Below are 14,716 nucleotides of genomic sequence, written 5' to 3'. Positions count from 1 at the left end.
ATAGAGAGAGGGACGCCCCATTGGCACATTATGCAGAGAAGTGACGAGCTCGAGAATACTAGAGTCCTAGAAAACTCAACGAAAAACACAGCAGCTTCTAAAATGGCAAAACTATAAGGATTTCAAAATCGAATACATATACTTTCATACGACAGCGAAATCAGCACGTCTAACACCTATGATTGGACCAAATGAAGGGCTAAAGAAAGAAAGGAAAAAACTAAAATATCCTTAAGTGACATTGTAACATTCTTAGGTTAAATCCTAAAATCAATTATGGAAAAACAGAGGTAAGAACGAAATAAAGGAGGGGAACAAAGGAAAAAAGAGCAGATTATGCAGAAATCAATCGTCAGTTAAAATTTGCCATTCCGATCTGCCCAAACAAGTCAACGATAAATGCTTGTTATCGTCGATTCATTAACCAGAACTCGCTATGGTGTTTGTATAAAAAAATGAACACCAGTCCTAACTTTCAGAACTGTTTGCGTCAACAAGGAACAGTAATTTCAAGAGAAAAAACATTCAGTGCTCTTTTTTATCAGTTATTGAGACCAATAACAAGCTGATTCGTTACAAAACCAACGGATCAGGGCATGATCTGATCATTACGATTCAAGGGTATCACAGGTCAATTCAGGAACGAGAGAGAGAGAGAGAGAGAGGTTAATGTTAAAGAAGCAAAAAATGAAGACTTGCCTGAGAAGACGGCAGAGACGCTCGCTGTTGGGCTGTTCCAACTCTTCTTCTCCCTTTCTTCAATGTCCCTTTCTTCCTTTTGTTCTTGCGGATGAAATGAACCTCTAGGGTTTAAGAGCAAGTTGGGGCAAATGAGAAGGAGAAGAGGGAAGAACTGAAGAAGAGATCTATATAGATCTACGAGTTTCGACTTTCGATGTTAAATGGCTTTAGATCACTGAAAGTCTGCCATTTCCTCACGGAGCGAGCTGGTCCAGATGAGAGAGGAGAAGATTGAAACTTTTGTCAATCTGTTCCCAAAACTTAATATTACCCCCAAAAAAATAAAAAACAAAAGGTTTGGTGCATGACCATGTATGGTGAAGAACCGTACGAGCAACCATTGGATGGGATAAAGGGGTGTATTGTATATGATCAGGTTCATCCAACTGTTGAAACCACAACATTGCACAATGCACGAGCATGTACAAAATCTCTCTTCACAAAGTTTCTAAAACTTTTAGGGGCAAGAGATCTCTACTTGGTCGCATGGGCTCTACACAAGCGTCTAGACCAATGGGGGAGCACGCTTGGGTATCTACCCAAGGGCAAAGGCATCATTTCACGGCACTCTGTGAGAGAGCATAGAAAACACCACCAAGCAGAGATGTCTTTTCATATGGGGGAGTGTGGCCTATGCCAGCACTCCCATGTGTCCATCTCTCTCCTCCTCAAAACTAGGGGCAAAGATGTCTTTTCATATGGAGAAGAGAGAGAGGCTCATGGGAGTGCTCGACGTATACCACAATCCCAAACAGAGTTCTTTTTCCCACTTAGTATTTAATATTTACTCAAACTCTCCTACAAAAATACATAGTTTAGCCTAATTGTTATGGGCTCTCTCTCTCTCTCTCTCTCTCTCTCTCTCTCTCAATATATACATATGAGAAAATTATGTCTACCACCCCTAGAGTTTCATATATTTCATAAACCTCCCTTGTATTTTGAAAGATTCTTAAGAACGTACTCCTATCGTGTTCACTGAGAATAGTTAAGTGATGATAGCACCATTTGATAACCTTTCTGTTGTTTTTGTGCTAAGAAACATCAGAAACCATTTTTTACATTTATGTGCTAAGAAACAGTCTTCGTAACGTTTGGTAAAACATGTTCTGAAAATATTTCTAGAATACAATTGGAGCACCAATGGTGTTTGATAAAATCTGTTTCCGGAAAATTCTCTACAAAGACTTAAGCTGGAATCTTTTATTTGATTCAATATTCTTAGGGAAATTATCAACGCCACCCCCTTAGCTATCCCGTTAAATTAATGCAACCCCACTAACCATCAAAATTTCAAGGCCAAATTTCACGGACATCCCCTGTAAGTATATGAAATATCAGGGACATACTAAACTTTGGAAAAATATCATAGACTACCCTTACTTTATGTTTTTATTTCAACTTAGTCCACTGTGCAGTTAAGTTGTTGTTAATTCTTTTATAATGGCAAAGTTACCCTCACCACAGAGTGAACTCCCTATATTACCCTTACTCTCTCCGTGTCTCTTCTGTTGTGTTCTCTTCAATTCCTCTTGCTCTCTTTCGTTCGCTCAGAGACTCACTACCCATTATCCTTACGGTGAACTTACAATAATCACAAACCTCTTACTACTCTTCTTTGGCGTTGCCGCCACCATCTTAAAGTTCCCACTCCCGTCCGCCGCTACCGTCACATCCGCCGTCCACTGCGTTGCACAGCGACCTCCGGTCACCCACCGACAACCACTCCGGAAACTCACTCCCTCTCTCATTGGCTTCAATGTCATCACCCATCATCAACCGCCTCTCCTTCCTCTCCTCAGCGATGTGTATGTTGGTCATGTTCTTGATCATGGCTAATGCGTTACTACACATCTTATAAACGTGAACCTGACCTACCTCTAGCACTGCTTTCACCTCCTTATCCTCTCCATCATGGGAGAACCCATCCAAACACGACTCCCAATTCGTCATTGCAGCACTCACAAGTGTCTTAAGGTCATCAGCGTGTTGGAATATCGTTTTCTTCACATTTCTGTACTGCCTGAGATCTTTATCTGTCTTGAGTAGCTCTGTTGGAATTATGTTTCCATCAAACCCGAATTATTAAATTATTGAATTTAATTTTTACACTTTATTATTTTTGGGCTTATAAGAATGTTCCATAGGTCTTTACCTAAAACTTGTCTGAACTGGGAACGGGACTGGACATCCTGTTTATATGGTTTCCATATCGCATGTCACGAGAAATGGAGATTTTGGTGCATGGATATGGGTACACGTCAAGAACGTGTTTAGATGAGAATCTGGTACGTATATCTTATGTATTGCTACTGGTTGTGTGTGTGATATACTTACCCGCCACTCGATGGCCCTTTGACCTGAGAGATTCCATTTGTTGCAGTGTGGCATTACGGATTTTGGTAAGCCAATGGTTGATGTCCAATCGGACTATAAACCGGTACACTGGATTCGTGATCCCGTATTATAAACAAAGAGGATTCTCAACATGGAATCCACTGCTTGTACGCGGGAAATATCCAAGAGAGAAAGTGATTGGTCGGAACTAAATCTGGATCCAGTGTTTATTCAAAATATTTTATTAATTTATTTTTAATATAAAATTACTATATAAATTATATTGAAAATTGATTTCGAAGTTTTTCGATTGTTCGATCGCAATCACATATTCTCTCGATCTACGTACATGATGAATTGGGGATTAGTAGTATTAAAGTACATACCCTATAATTCATTATGGGATATTAGGAAAGTAGAAGGGTTTATATATAATAAAAGAGTTTATTGGACACATGGCATTGTAGGGGAGAGCAACATATTTATGGTTAAATATCTTTTTATATTATGGCCAGAGATATTATGAGAATATCTCATGAATCATAATTTAGAAAGATTGTATCCCTTTTGAGATTCTATGTCTTCACTTTAGTAACAAATTAGAGTTGCAAAAATTAGTAGATTCACAAAACACCAAAATAGAAGATTGAGCCAAGGCCAAGATGGAAGGAGGTTACTTGAGACCCAAGGATCTCCAAAACTGTAAAAGAGGGAGAGGGAGGAGCCTCCCACGATTTTTGGCAATGCTCTCTCTCCCTCCCACGATTCTCTCTCTCCCCTCTCTTGTAGTGGTGTGTGTGAGGCTTGAGTTAGAGAACTCAAGAGGCTTTGGTGTTTTTTTGTGTTCTTCTAAAAGGTTGCAAGGATTGATCAAGCTTCAAAGTGTTGAACAACTTTTCAATCTCCAAGTTTGCATAAGTTGAAAGACCTATTATCTGTAGGAGGAGTTTCACTTGCGACTCTAAGGTAACCATGAATGTTATTTGAAATTGTTTCTTCCCTACTCTTGACCATGAACTACAAGTATTGACTCGATCCAAATTCCGCTGCGCATCGGGTTTATTCCCAACAATTGGTATTAAAGCGTTACTTGTACGTTCATGGTTGGAGTATGATTTTGATAGAATAGGGTTCTCCATAATCTTAGAATAAAGTTATTATTTTTTCCAATAAGAGGATGCATGTTTTGATTTGATTATATTATGATTGATATGAAAAGGGAAGAAAAATAAATAGTTATTTTTATTGGACTTTTTAATTCAATTTTTGGAATGCACTCACACTTAATGGTTAAGTAGGTGATTTGCATCCACCCAATTTTGCCACATATTGATGTGGGATCACATGTATCATTACCTTATTGGATTAGATCATGGAGAATTTTTATTTTATCTTGGTGGTTATGGGAATGGATTTAATTTGTAAATCTATGTGGATGGTGATATTTAATTGTTTATGTGAAATATGGAATATGATGTGCGTTGTGCTCTCTTTTCCCTCTATCTCTCTTCCCCTTTCTTTTTGATAAAATTATGTACTCCACCCCTTGGGCAATCCAATGGTGGGTTGTGTTTACCAATGGGGTTTCTTCCCCAAGGAAAGTGTATAAAGAACTAAGTTGTAATTTTATATATTTTATGTAAGTTCAACCGATGGAGTTTTTGAAGATCTTAAAGAAAGATGGAGACTAACATACGATGATGGAAGGAGATAGAAAGGAGCATGAAGATACAAAGAATAAAGCATGGAGATGCCAATGGATGGAGCAAGCATTTTGTTATGCATCACTTGATGCATTGGATGCGTAATTCTTTTCACATTAAATTAAATAATTATTGATTTAATGGGAGTAATAATACGTTACTATTCTCACTAAACCTACCATCCCATAATCACAATTTATATATGTGTTACCTTGTGCGTTACATTTTCTATATATGGCGATATATTTTGTGCGCAATCATTTTTCTTCTATTTTTAAAAGCATGTGTGATATGGATAGATCTTAACTGGTTGATTTTTGTTCATGGTCCCCTATTGATGATGGATGTAGAGGTAGGTAATGAGGTCCTCATAATAGAGCCGATAGGACGTTGTGAGGATCTCACTATCATACGGTCTGCACCTTCTCCCATTGGATAGAAAATGGACATGGATAGTGGGAGGGCACTGCATTAGTGGGTCGTCTCTCATGCTGCCATGATTCATTCCAAATCATTAGGAATATGCATAACTTGAGTGTGTGTCAGCCGATAGGATATGGACATGACACTCAAGTGGCCAATTACCGTATGTGGGATGATCTCCGATAGGGTAAGTTTTACATACAAGGATTGGTGAGTTCCAATACATTTTTTTCATTATGAAGGGATATGAAAAAGATGAAGGATCATTGTTTTAATTAGCCCAAAATCAAAATTCAATGGTCACGATATTTATTGTGTTCTTACTTGTACATTTGTAGATCTTTTCGACATGGTTGTCCCAATCAACAACACCCTTATGTCACTTATCACCCAATCAAAATTGACGGGACAAAATTATGAGGATTGGCATCGTAACATTATGCTCCTTCTCAAGGCTGAGGGACTTGACTCTGTCCTAACGGAAGAGTCTCCCACTATACCATCCGCTGACATCGATGGAACTGAGGATATTACTAAATTTACCGCAGAACAACTAAAGGAAATGGTGGACATCTTCAAATCCTACCGTCAAAGGGATTCAAAAATCCAACTGTATATTTTGAATTCCATTGACAAATCGATTATCAAGTCTGTCAAGGGAATATCTTCTATGGGTAACATGATGGCTAAAATCAAGGAGTTGTATAGCCAACAAGATACCCACATAGAGTACGAGTTGGTGGATAAAATCCATAGTCTCAAGCTAGAACCTGGAACTCTGGTCTTGGACCACGTGATGAAAATTTGAAACTTGTTCGAACAATTGGAGGGTTTAGGTTCTGAAAAGTTATCCTTAAAGTATAAGAGGAACATCATTTTTAAATCTCTCCCCGGTTCATTCAGCTCCTTTATTTTCAACTTCAATATGAACAAGTTAGATGTTCAATTGACCGAGCTGGGTAATATGTTACAAGAAGTCGAGAGAGAGATTAAAAAGGAAAAGGCAGAAGTGCACCTCACCGAGGTGAAAGAAAGTTCTTCCAAGAACAAATGAAAGAAAAAGAAGGGTAAGATCCATAAAGAAAAATGCAAAAAAATTCAGAAGAAGAAATCTCCCAAGGAAAGAAAGTGTTTCTTTTGTGGGAAAGAGGGGCATTGGAAACGCAACTGTCGTGCATACCTGGCTTCCTTGAAAAAGAAGTCGGACGACAAGGATACCTCTTTAGAAGGTAATTTAAATGTTTTTATCATTTTCAAAACTAATATGTCAATTGGACCATCTAACTCATGGCTTGTGGATACCGGATCTACGGTCCATGTCTGCAATATGTTGCAGGGGTTCAAAGAGACAAAAAGACTGGACAAGAATGAAGTGTGTCTCAAGATGGGCACTGGAGCAGAGGCCAAGGCGTTGGCAGTTGAAACCTATAGTATTGAATTTGATTCTGCATCTTTAGTTTTAAAGAATTGCTACTATGTTCCTTCTTTTAAAAGGAATATAATTTCCGTTTCAAAGTTAGTTTCAGACGGTTATATATTTACTTTTGGTACTAGACTTTTAATTCGTTATAATAATATTTTTGTTGCTTCTGGATTTTTACAAAAAGGTTTGTATTTTTTAGAACAACCCTTGATAACGAATGATGTTTCAAATATCGATTTGAAACGAAAGAGAGCTCTAGTGAGTCTTACTTACCTATGACATCTTAGATTAGGTCACATCAATGTAGACAGGATTAACAGGCTGGTGAAGGACGGACCGTTAGATAGCTTAAAGGTTGAACCATTCCCAACCTATGAATCATGCCTACAAGGAAAGATGACCAAGAAGCCCTTTCCCAATAAAGGCAGGAGAGCCAACGATTTGTTGGAATTAATACACACCGACGTGTGTGGGCCCATTACCATCCAAGCTAGGTATGGTTATGAGTACTTTGTGACATTCACCGATGACTATTCTAGATATGGTAGTATCTACTTAATGCGTAAGAAGTCAGAGACTTTTGAAAAGTTTAAAGAGTTTCAGGCTGAGGTTGAAAAACAATTAGATAAACGCATCAAGTCCATTCGATCAGATCAAGGAGGGGAATATTTATCAGACGAATTCAAAGCATATCTCACGACCGAGGGGATTGTGTCACAACTGTCAAATCCCGGTACACCTCAACAAAATGGTGTATCTGAGAGATGCAATTGGACTTTGTTAGACATGGTTCGAACCATGCTCACCTTCAGTGAGTTACCCTTATCCTTCTGGGGGTATGCCCTAGAAACTGCGATCTATATATTGAATAGGGTTCCTACCAAAACTGTACCCAAAACCCCATTTGAATTATGGTATGGGCGTAAGCCCAGAGTAAAACATTTCAAGGTTTGGGGTTGTCCTGCGTATATACGCAAGCAACAAACAGATAGTAAGTTGGAGCCACGTTCTTTTAGATGCTTATTCTTGGGATACCCAAAAGGCACAATAGGTTACAATCTATATGACCCCACAAATCAGAAAGTCATTGTTAGTAAGCATGTTACTTTCATTGAAGAAGATTTGATTGCCAGGAGAAGCGACCCTGTTGTTATAGAAGCGATGTCTTCTATACCTGAAATGCCTAATCCATCAATTGAACCAACTATCAACCCCATCGAACCTGATATAGTTCAGGAGCTGCGACGTAGTGGGAGGACCATAAGACCATCCACACGTTATACACTTCTTACTGAAGAAGCTAAGACCATAGAAGAATTCTATATGGTTACCACTGAATCGGATGACGATCCGTATACATATAAATAAGCTCTTCAAGATGTAGATGCATCCAAATGGGAGGAGGCCATGCGCTCTAAAATTGACTCAATGTATTCCAATAATGTCTGGACTCTGGAGGATCCACCAGAAGGCATAAAGCCCATTGAATGTAAGTGGATCTTCAAGAGGAAGAGAGGCGTAGATGGAAAGGTTGAGAGATTCAAGGCAAGATTGGTAGCAAAAGATTATACCCAATAAGAAGGTATAGACTATGAGGAGACCTTTTCGCCAGTAGCTATGATGAAATACATCAAGATTTTGTTGGCAATAGCCGCACACTACAAATATGAAATCTGGCAGATGGATGTGCAAACTGCATTTCTAAATGGATTTCTTGATGAAGAAATCTACATGCAATAGCCAGAGGGGTTCACTTCAAAAGGTGAAGAGAACAAAGTGTGCAAGTTGTTGAGATCCATTTATGGACTCAAGCAAGCTTGTAGGAGTTTGAACATCTGTTTTGATCAAGCAGTCAAATCGTTTGGCTTTGAACAGAACATGGATGAACCTTGCATTTACAAGAAGTGCAATGGGAGTGCGGTTTATTTTCTCGTATTGTACGTAGATGACATTTTACTAATAGGGAACAATGTTGGGTTTCTTTCATCCATAAAGATGTGGTTGTCCATCATTTTTTCGATGAAAGACTTGGGTGAAGCTAGCTATATCCTTGGGATCAAGCTTATTAGAGATCACCAGAAAAGGATTCTAGGCTCATCACAATCCACATACATAGAAAAGATACTGGCAAGGTTTAACATAGAAAATTCCAAGAAAGGAAATGTTCCTTTTCGCCATGGAATTTCACTTTCCAAATCTCAATGCCCCAAGACTCCAGAGGACATTAAAGAGATGAAGAGAGTTCCCTATGCCTCTGCAGTGGGAAGTCTGATGTACGCTATGTTGTGTACAAGGCCAGATATCTGTTATGCTGTAGGGATAGTGAGGCGGTTTCAATCCAATCCAGGAAAAGAACATTGGACTGCGGTAAAAAATATTCTCAAGTATTTGAGAAAGACCAAAGACTATTTTCTGGTGTATAGACCAAAGACTATTTTCTGGTGTATGGACGTGATGAGTTGTCAGTAGTTGGATATACAGATTCGGATTTCCAAACTGACAAGGATGATAGAAAGTCTACATCTGGTATGGTTTACCTTATGGGTGGTGGAGCGATTGTGTGGAGAAGTGCCAAACAGAAATCTACAGCCGATTCTACTACTAAGGTAGAGTACATGGCAGCTGGTGATGCAGCCAAGGAAGGTGTCTGGCTCAAGAAATTTCTTACTGTTGTTCCAGAGTTAGTCAAGAACCCCATACCTTTATTGTGTGATAACACGGGGGCAATTGCACAGTCCAAGGAGCCTAGGGCTCATCAAAGGAACAAACATGTGCAGCGGAAGTATCACCTAATTAGAGAGATAATCCAGCAAGGTGATGTAGCTATTTCCAAAGTTGGCACTGCTGATAATGTGTCACATGCGATGATAAAAGGATTAGCTCCTATAGTGTTTGAAAAACATATTGAGAGCATGGGTGTAACTTTTGTTGGCAATTGGCTTTGATGTACAAGTGGAAGATTGTTGAAATTATGTATCCATCAAACCCGAATTATTAAATTATTGAATTTAATTTTTACACTTTATTATTTTTAGGCTTATAAGAATGTTCCATAGGTCTTTACCTAAAACTTGTCTGAACTAGGAACGGGACTGGACATCCTGTTTATATGGTTTCCATATCGCATGTCACGAGAAATGGAGATTTTGGTGCATGGATATGGGTACACATCGAGAACATGTATAGATGAGAATCTGGTACATATATCTTATGTATTGCTACTGGTTGTGTGTGTGATATACTTACCTGCCACTCGATGGCCCTTTGACCTGAGAGATTCCATTTGTTGCAGTGTGGCATTACGGATTTTGGTAAGCCAATGGTTGATGTCCAATCGAACTATAAACCGTTACACTGGATTCGTGATCCCACATTGTAAACAAAGAGGATTCTTAATATGGAATCCACTGCCCGTATGCGGGGAATATCCAAGAGAGAGAAAGTGATTGGTCGGAACTAAATCTGGATCCAGTGTTTATTCGAAATATTTTATTAATTTATTTTTAATATAAAATTATTATATAAATTATATTAAAAATTGATTTCGAAGTTTTTCGACCATCCGATCACAATCACATATTCTCTCGATCTACGTATATGATGAATTGGGGATTAGTAGCATTAAAGTACATACCCTATAATTCATTATGAGATATTTGGAAAGTGGAAGGGCTTATGTGCAATAAAAGAGTTTATTGGACGCATGGCATTGTAGGGGAGAACAATATATTTATGGTTAAATATCTTTTTATATTATGGTAAGAGATATTATGAGAATATCTCATGAACCATAATTTAGAAAGATTGTATCCCTTTTGAGATTCTATGTCTTCACTTTAGTAGCAAATTGGAGTTGCAAAAATTAGAAGATTCATAAAACACCAAAATGGAAGATTGAGCCAAGGCCAAGATGGAAGGAGGTTACTTGAGACCCAAGGATCTCTAAAACTATAAAAGAGGGAGAGGGAGGAGCCTCCCACGATTTTTGATCGTGCTCTCTCTCTCTCTCCTCTCTTGTAGTGGTGTGTGTGAGGCTTGAGTTAGAGAACTCAAGAGGCTTTGGTGTTTTTTTGTGTTCTTCTAAAAGGTTGCAAGGATTGATCAAGCTTCACAGTGTTGAACAACTTTTCAATCTCCAAGTTTGCACAAGTTGGAAGAACTATTATCTATAGGAGGAGTTTCACTTGCGACTCTAAGGTAACCATGAATGTTATTTGAAATTGTTTCTTCCTTACTCTTGATCATGAATTACAAGTATTGACCCGATCCAAATTCCGCTGTGCATCAGGTTTATTCTCAACAAGCTCATCCAATGTCTCGTCCACCATCTCTAGATAGTCATGTAGAGCTGTTTTCTCTCGTTTCGTTAAGCTTTTCTTCTTAGTGACGATGAGCTTCTTTATGGTGATGTAGTTGTGTTCGACGGCGGTAGTTGTGATGTTCAGAGACATTTTAATCACGTCCTTCTGGCTCAATAATTTGTCCGTGGCACCGGGGACGGTGGCGATTGCCTAGTAGTAAAGGTCTAGATACCGACTAACACTACATGAAGATTTGAGAATGGCATGCGCTGGGGAGTTTTCGTGGCCACCGAAGTTCTTGTGGGAGGCTACGCCAGCGACAATGCCAATTATGGCGGCAAGAAGAAGGATGAATGAAACTGCAGAAATCAAGTAATGGAAAGTTGGGTTGGATTAAAAAATTACAAAGGGGTAAAGGGAGGGGGAGCTGGAGCCAGAGAAGTTGGGGAAGGCCGGAAGGGAGAGGGAGAGTCTGAGCAGAGGAGGGGGAGGGGTATCGGAGACGGAGAAGGAGAGGGATAGGGAGAGGAGAGACGTGAAGAAAAGGTCGGCTAGTTACACTCATGAAGAAGAAGAAGATCTCAGGCAGTACAGAAACGTGAAGAAGAAGAAGAAGCAGAAATGACAGTTTTTTTTTTATTTAAATAACTAAGGGGTAAAATGGATATTTCACCTTTGGGTACTAACTGTGCTGAACGTTAGGGGGAAGGTTGCCATTTTGACCAAGTTTGGTATGTCCGTGATATTTCATATACTTACAGGGGGTGTCTATGAAATTTGCCTAAATTTCAATTATGGCCAAAAAACTAACGGGGTTAGCCTTTTAACTGGTAGTTAGTGATGTCAGCAGGTTAAATTTTTTTAAAAGACTATTTCACCCTTCCCCTTAAAACAACTGAACCTAGTCTTCTTCTTCCTCAATCGTACGAAGAAGACTTCCCATCATCCAACTATGAAACACCTTCATGAGCTCAGAGATGTAGAGAGTTGGGTAGTGGTGTTCTTTGGCAGACCCTTGAAGCGAAATTGAAGTTGAAAACATGTGCAAAACAAACACCAACACATGAGATTGAATACATAAATATCCCTAAAGAACTCTTTGCAACCTTGTTTTCTCTTTTTTTTTTCCCCCTCCATTTCCATTCTATTGATATAACCGGGGGAAAAAAAAACTTCACAAACTAAATAGGATACTCTTAGTTTCCATAGGGTTTTTAGGTCTCAGAAATGATGCCTGCACCAAGGACCAACAAAGATGCTTCAATTTCATCAAGGTCTCAGGTGCACTCGAACTTGCCCCAAATCGTTTAGGGTTTGAAAGTACGATTCAAATATTTATAAACCATTATTTTTGGATTCATTTTTTTTAGACTTCTGATTCTTCCAATGAAGCTCTCATGGTCCAAGACTCTGATTAGGAAATGGTTCAATATCAACAGTAAAGGTGAAGACTTTCAAGCTGATGATATTGTTTACGAAGGTAAGTCCTTGACTCTATTTGTTATTATTTTTTTCAAAAATCTGAATCTCATGCAACTTCAGGATCTTTCCTGAGTTGGGTTCTGTTGGTTGTTGGAAATTATGGTTTCTCCTTATAGAATAAAGTTAGGGTTTTGGGTTGGAATCTTATCCTTAATACTAGAAAGAAAATAGTTTTATCTCGATAGAGTTTTGGGGTCCTTCTTCTCCCTCACTAAATTTCCTTTTTATCTTATTTGTTTTGTTTGCAAATTGAGAGGTATGAAGATGAGTAGGAGTGTTTTTCTTCTTTATTCTTTTGCAAATTGAGAGGTTTAAGGATGAGCAAGATTGCAGTGATTTGAGTCGAGGAAGAAGAAGAGGGAATAACAAACCAGAATCGGAGCTGTGGGTTTTGAATAAAGACCTGTTCTGTTACAAATCTATTTTTCCAATCGAACTATGAGGTTAGTTGCAGGCTTGCAGTAGGTGGGCACAAGGGTGGGTAGGTTGAGATAGAGAGAGAGAGACAAGGAGTAGCGACAAAGGGAGGGAGTTACACTTGCGGATTGATTGAATGGTTGGGATGCCTTCCATTTCATCCAACGGCCTAAAAGATGCTAGTGGGTATAGGGTATTTTAGTCATTTGCATTTCACACAGTTAACCCCGTTAGTTTTTGGGCTAGAATTGAAATTTGGTGGTTAGTGGGGTTGCATTAATTTAAAGGGATAGCTCGGGGGGTGGCGTTGATAATTTCCCATATTTCTATAAGGCCCATTTGTTTAGAGGGATACATGGTGTGGGAGTCTCTGACTTGTGGGACCCAAGTGTTAGTGGTGTAACGACCCTGATCCAAGGACCAGGTGGGGCCCATAACACCAGAGTCCAGTCGGGACCGCACAAAAAAACATTCGATCAAACATTCAATATAATTAAAGTGCATAAAAGTAAAACAACAATAAGCGGAAAACAACTATCTTTAAACTTTAAAACATGGTACTAATGGCTCTAACGTCTACAATCCATACTCTCCAAAGAGAGGAACAAAACTTTAAAATTTTTACAGTTACTCGGGTTCAAGACCCTCCTAAAAAAAATATTTCATATCCTTTACGTCAAAAGAGTTCTATCTATTTCAAAGTAATAGACTCCAAAAATGATCCTCAGATCATCAGTCTTCATCTTGCTCAACAATAGCAATGTCTTTGCCATTATTCATGCCTACCTCATTTGTAAAAAGACAACCATTCGAGGAATGAGCTAACACCCAGTAAGGAATAACATTATAAATCATGCTCACGGTATAACAATCAATATAATTTCATTTTTAATCCATAAGCATGGCATTGTTTCATATCATTTGAGACATAATTAGTCAATCAGTCAATTACTATAATTCAGTCAATCATTTTGTCATTCGGTAGTATTTCATTTAACTATATCATTTCTCCTTTCATTCATTTCATTTCATTTCAGCATTTTCATTTATGTCTTCCATAAGTCTGTAGGCTTTCAATCATCCCACACAGGGTGGCTCCAGTCAAACCACTTGAGTGGTTTCCATCCTACCACCTAAGTGGCTCTAGTTAAACTACTGAAGTAGTATCAGTCATACCACCAAAGTGGCTCTAGTCAAACCACTGGAGTGGTTTTATTCGTTTTTCATTCATTTCCCATCCTTCCTTATTCATTCACAGTCATTATTCGTAGGGTCATGTATCATTTTCATTCCTATTTATAATTACTAAAACATCCATCCATCAAGTGTATAGAAACACAATATGGCAAAATCATGAAATTCTATACTATATATCATTATCAACGTTGCATATACAGTTATACAATCATCTACAGTGATAACCATCGATTAATAATGCTTCCTTACCAACACTTTCGCGTTCCAATCGTCCAATTAAAGTCAACCTTCTGAGGGTCCTTATTCTTCAAAGAATACCTCGAAATTTAGGGTTCTTAACTTGGATTCTCAGACAAACTCGAAATTTCTTCAATCCAAGATAGGTTCTAGTGGAAAGCATCAAATTGTAAAATTCTGTTATGTCACTGTTTCACCTACAGTGATATAAAAATACAAAACAAATACTTACTATGCCTAATATTGAACAAAGTCAGTGGCTACTGAAAGCTAATATCCATGTGTTTATTTCATAATAAGACCATACATTTTGAAACCTCTCATAACATAGAGTTTCAAATGTTTCAAAAACACCATTTTGACTAAGACAGAATTTGAGTCATCAACTTGCAAAAATCATAAATCCATTCTCCCGAATTCAAATAACTTCAATCTTTTTCAATCATTTAATAAGA

Source organism: Telopea speciosissima, chromosome 10 (genome assembly GCF_018873765.1).
Source record: "Telopea speciosissima isolate NSW1024214 ecotype Mountain lineage chromosome 10, Tspe_v1, whole genome shotgun sequence".
In the NCBI taxonomy this organism is placed as follows: domain Eukaryota; kingdom Viridiplantae; phylum Streptophyta; class Magnoliopsida; order Proteales; family Proteaceae; genus Telopea; species Telopea speciosissima.
The sequence above is the reverse complement of the archived record's forward strand: the minus strand, read 5'-3'. Positions refer to the sequence as shown.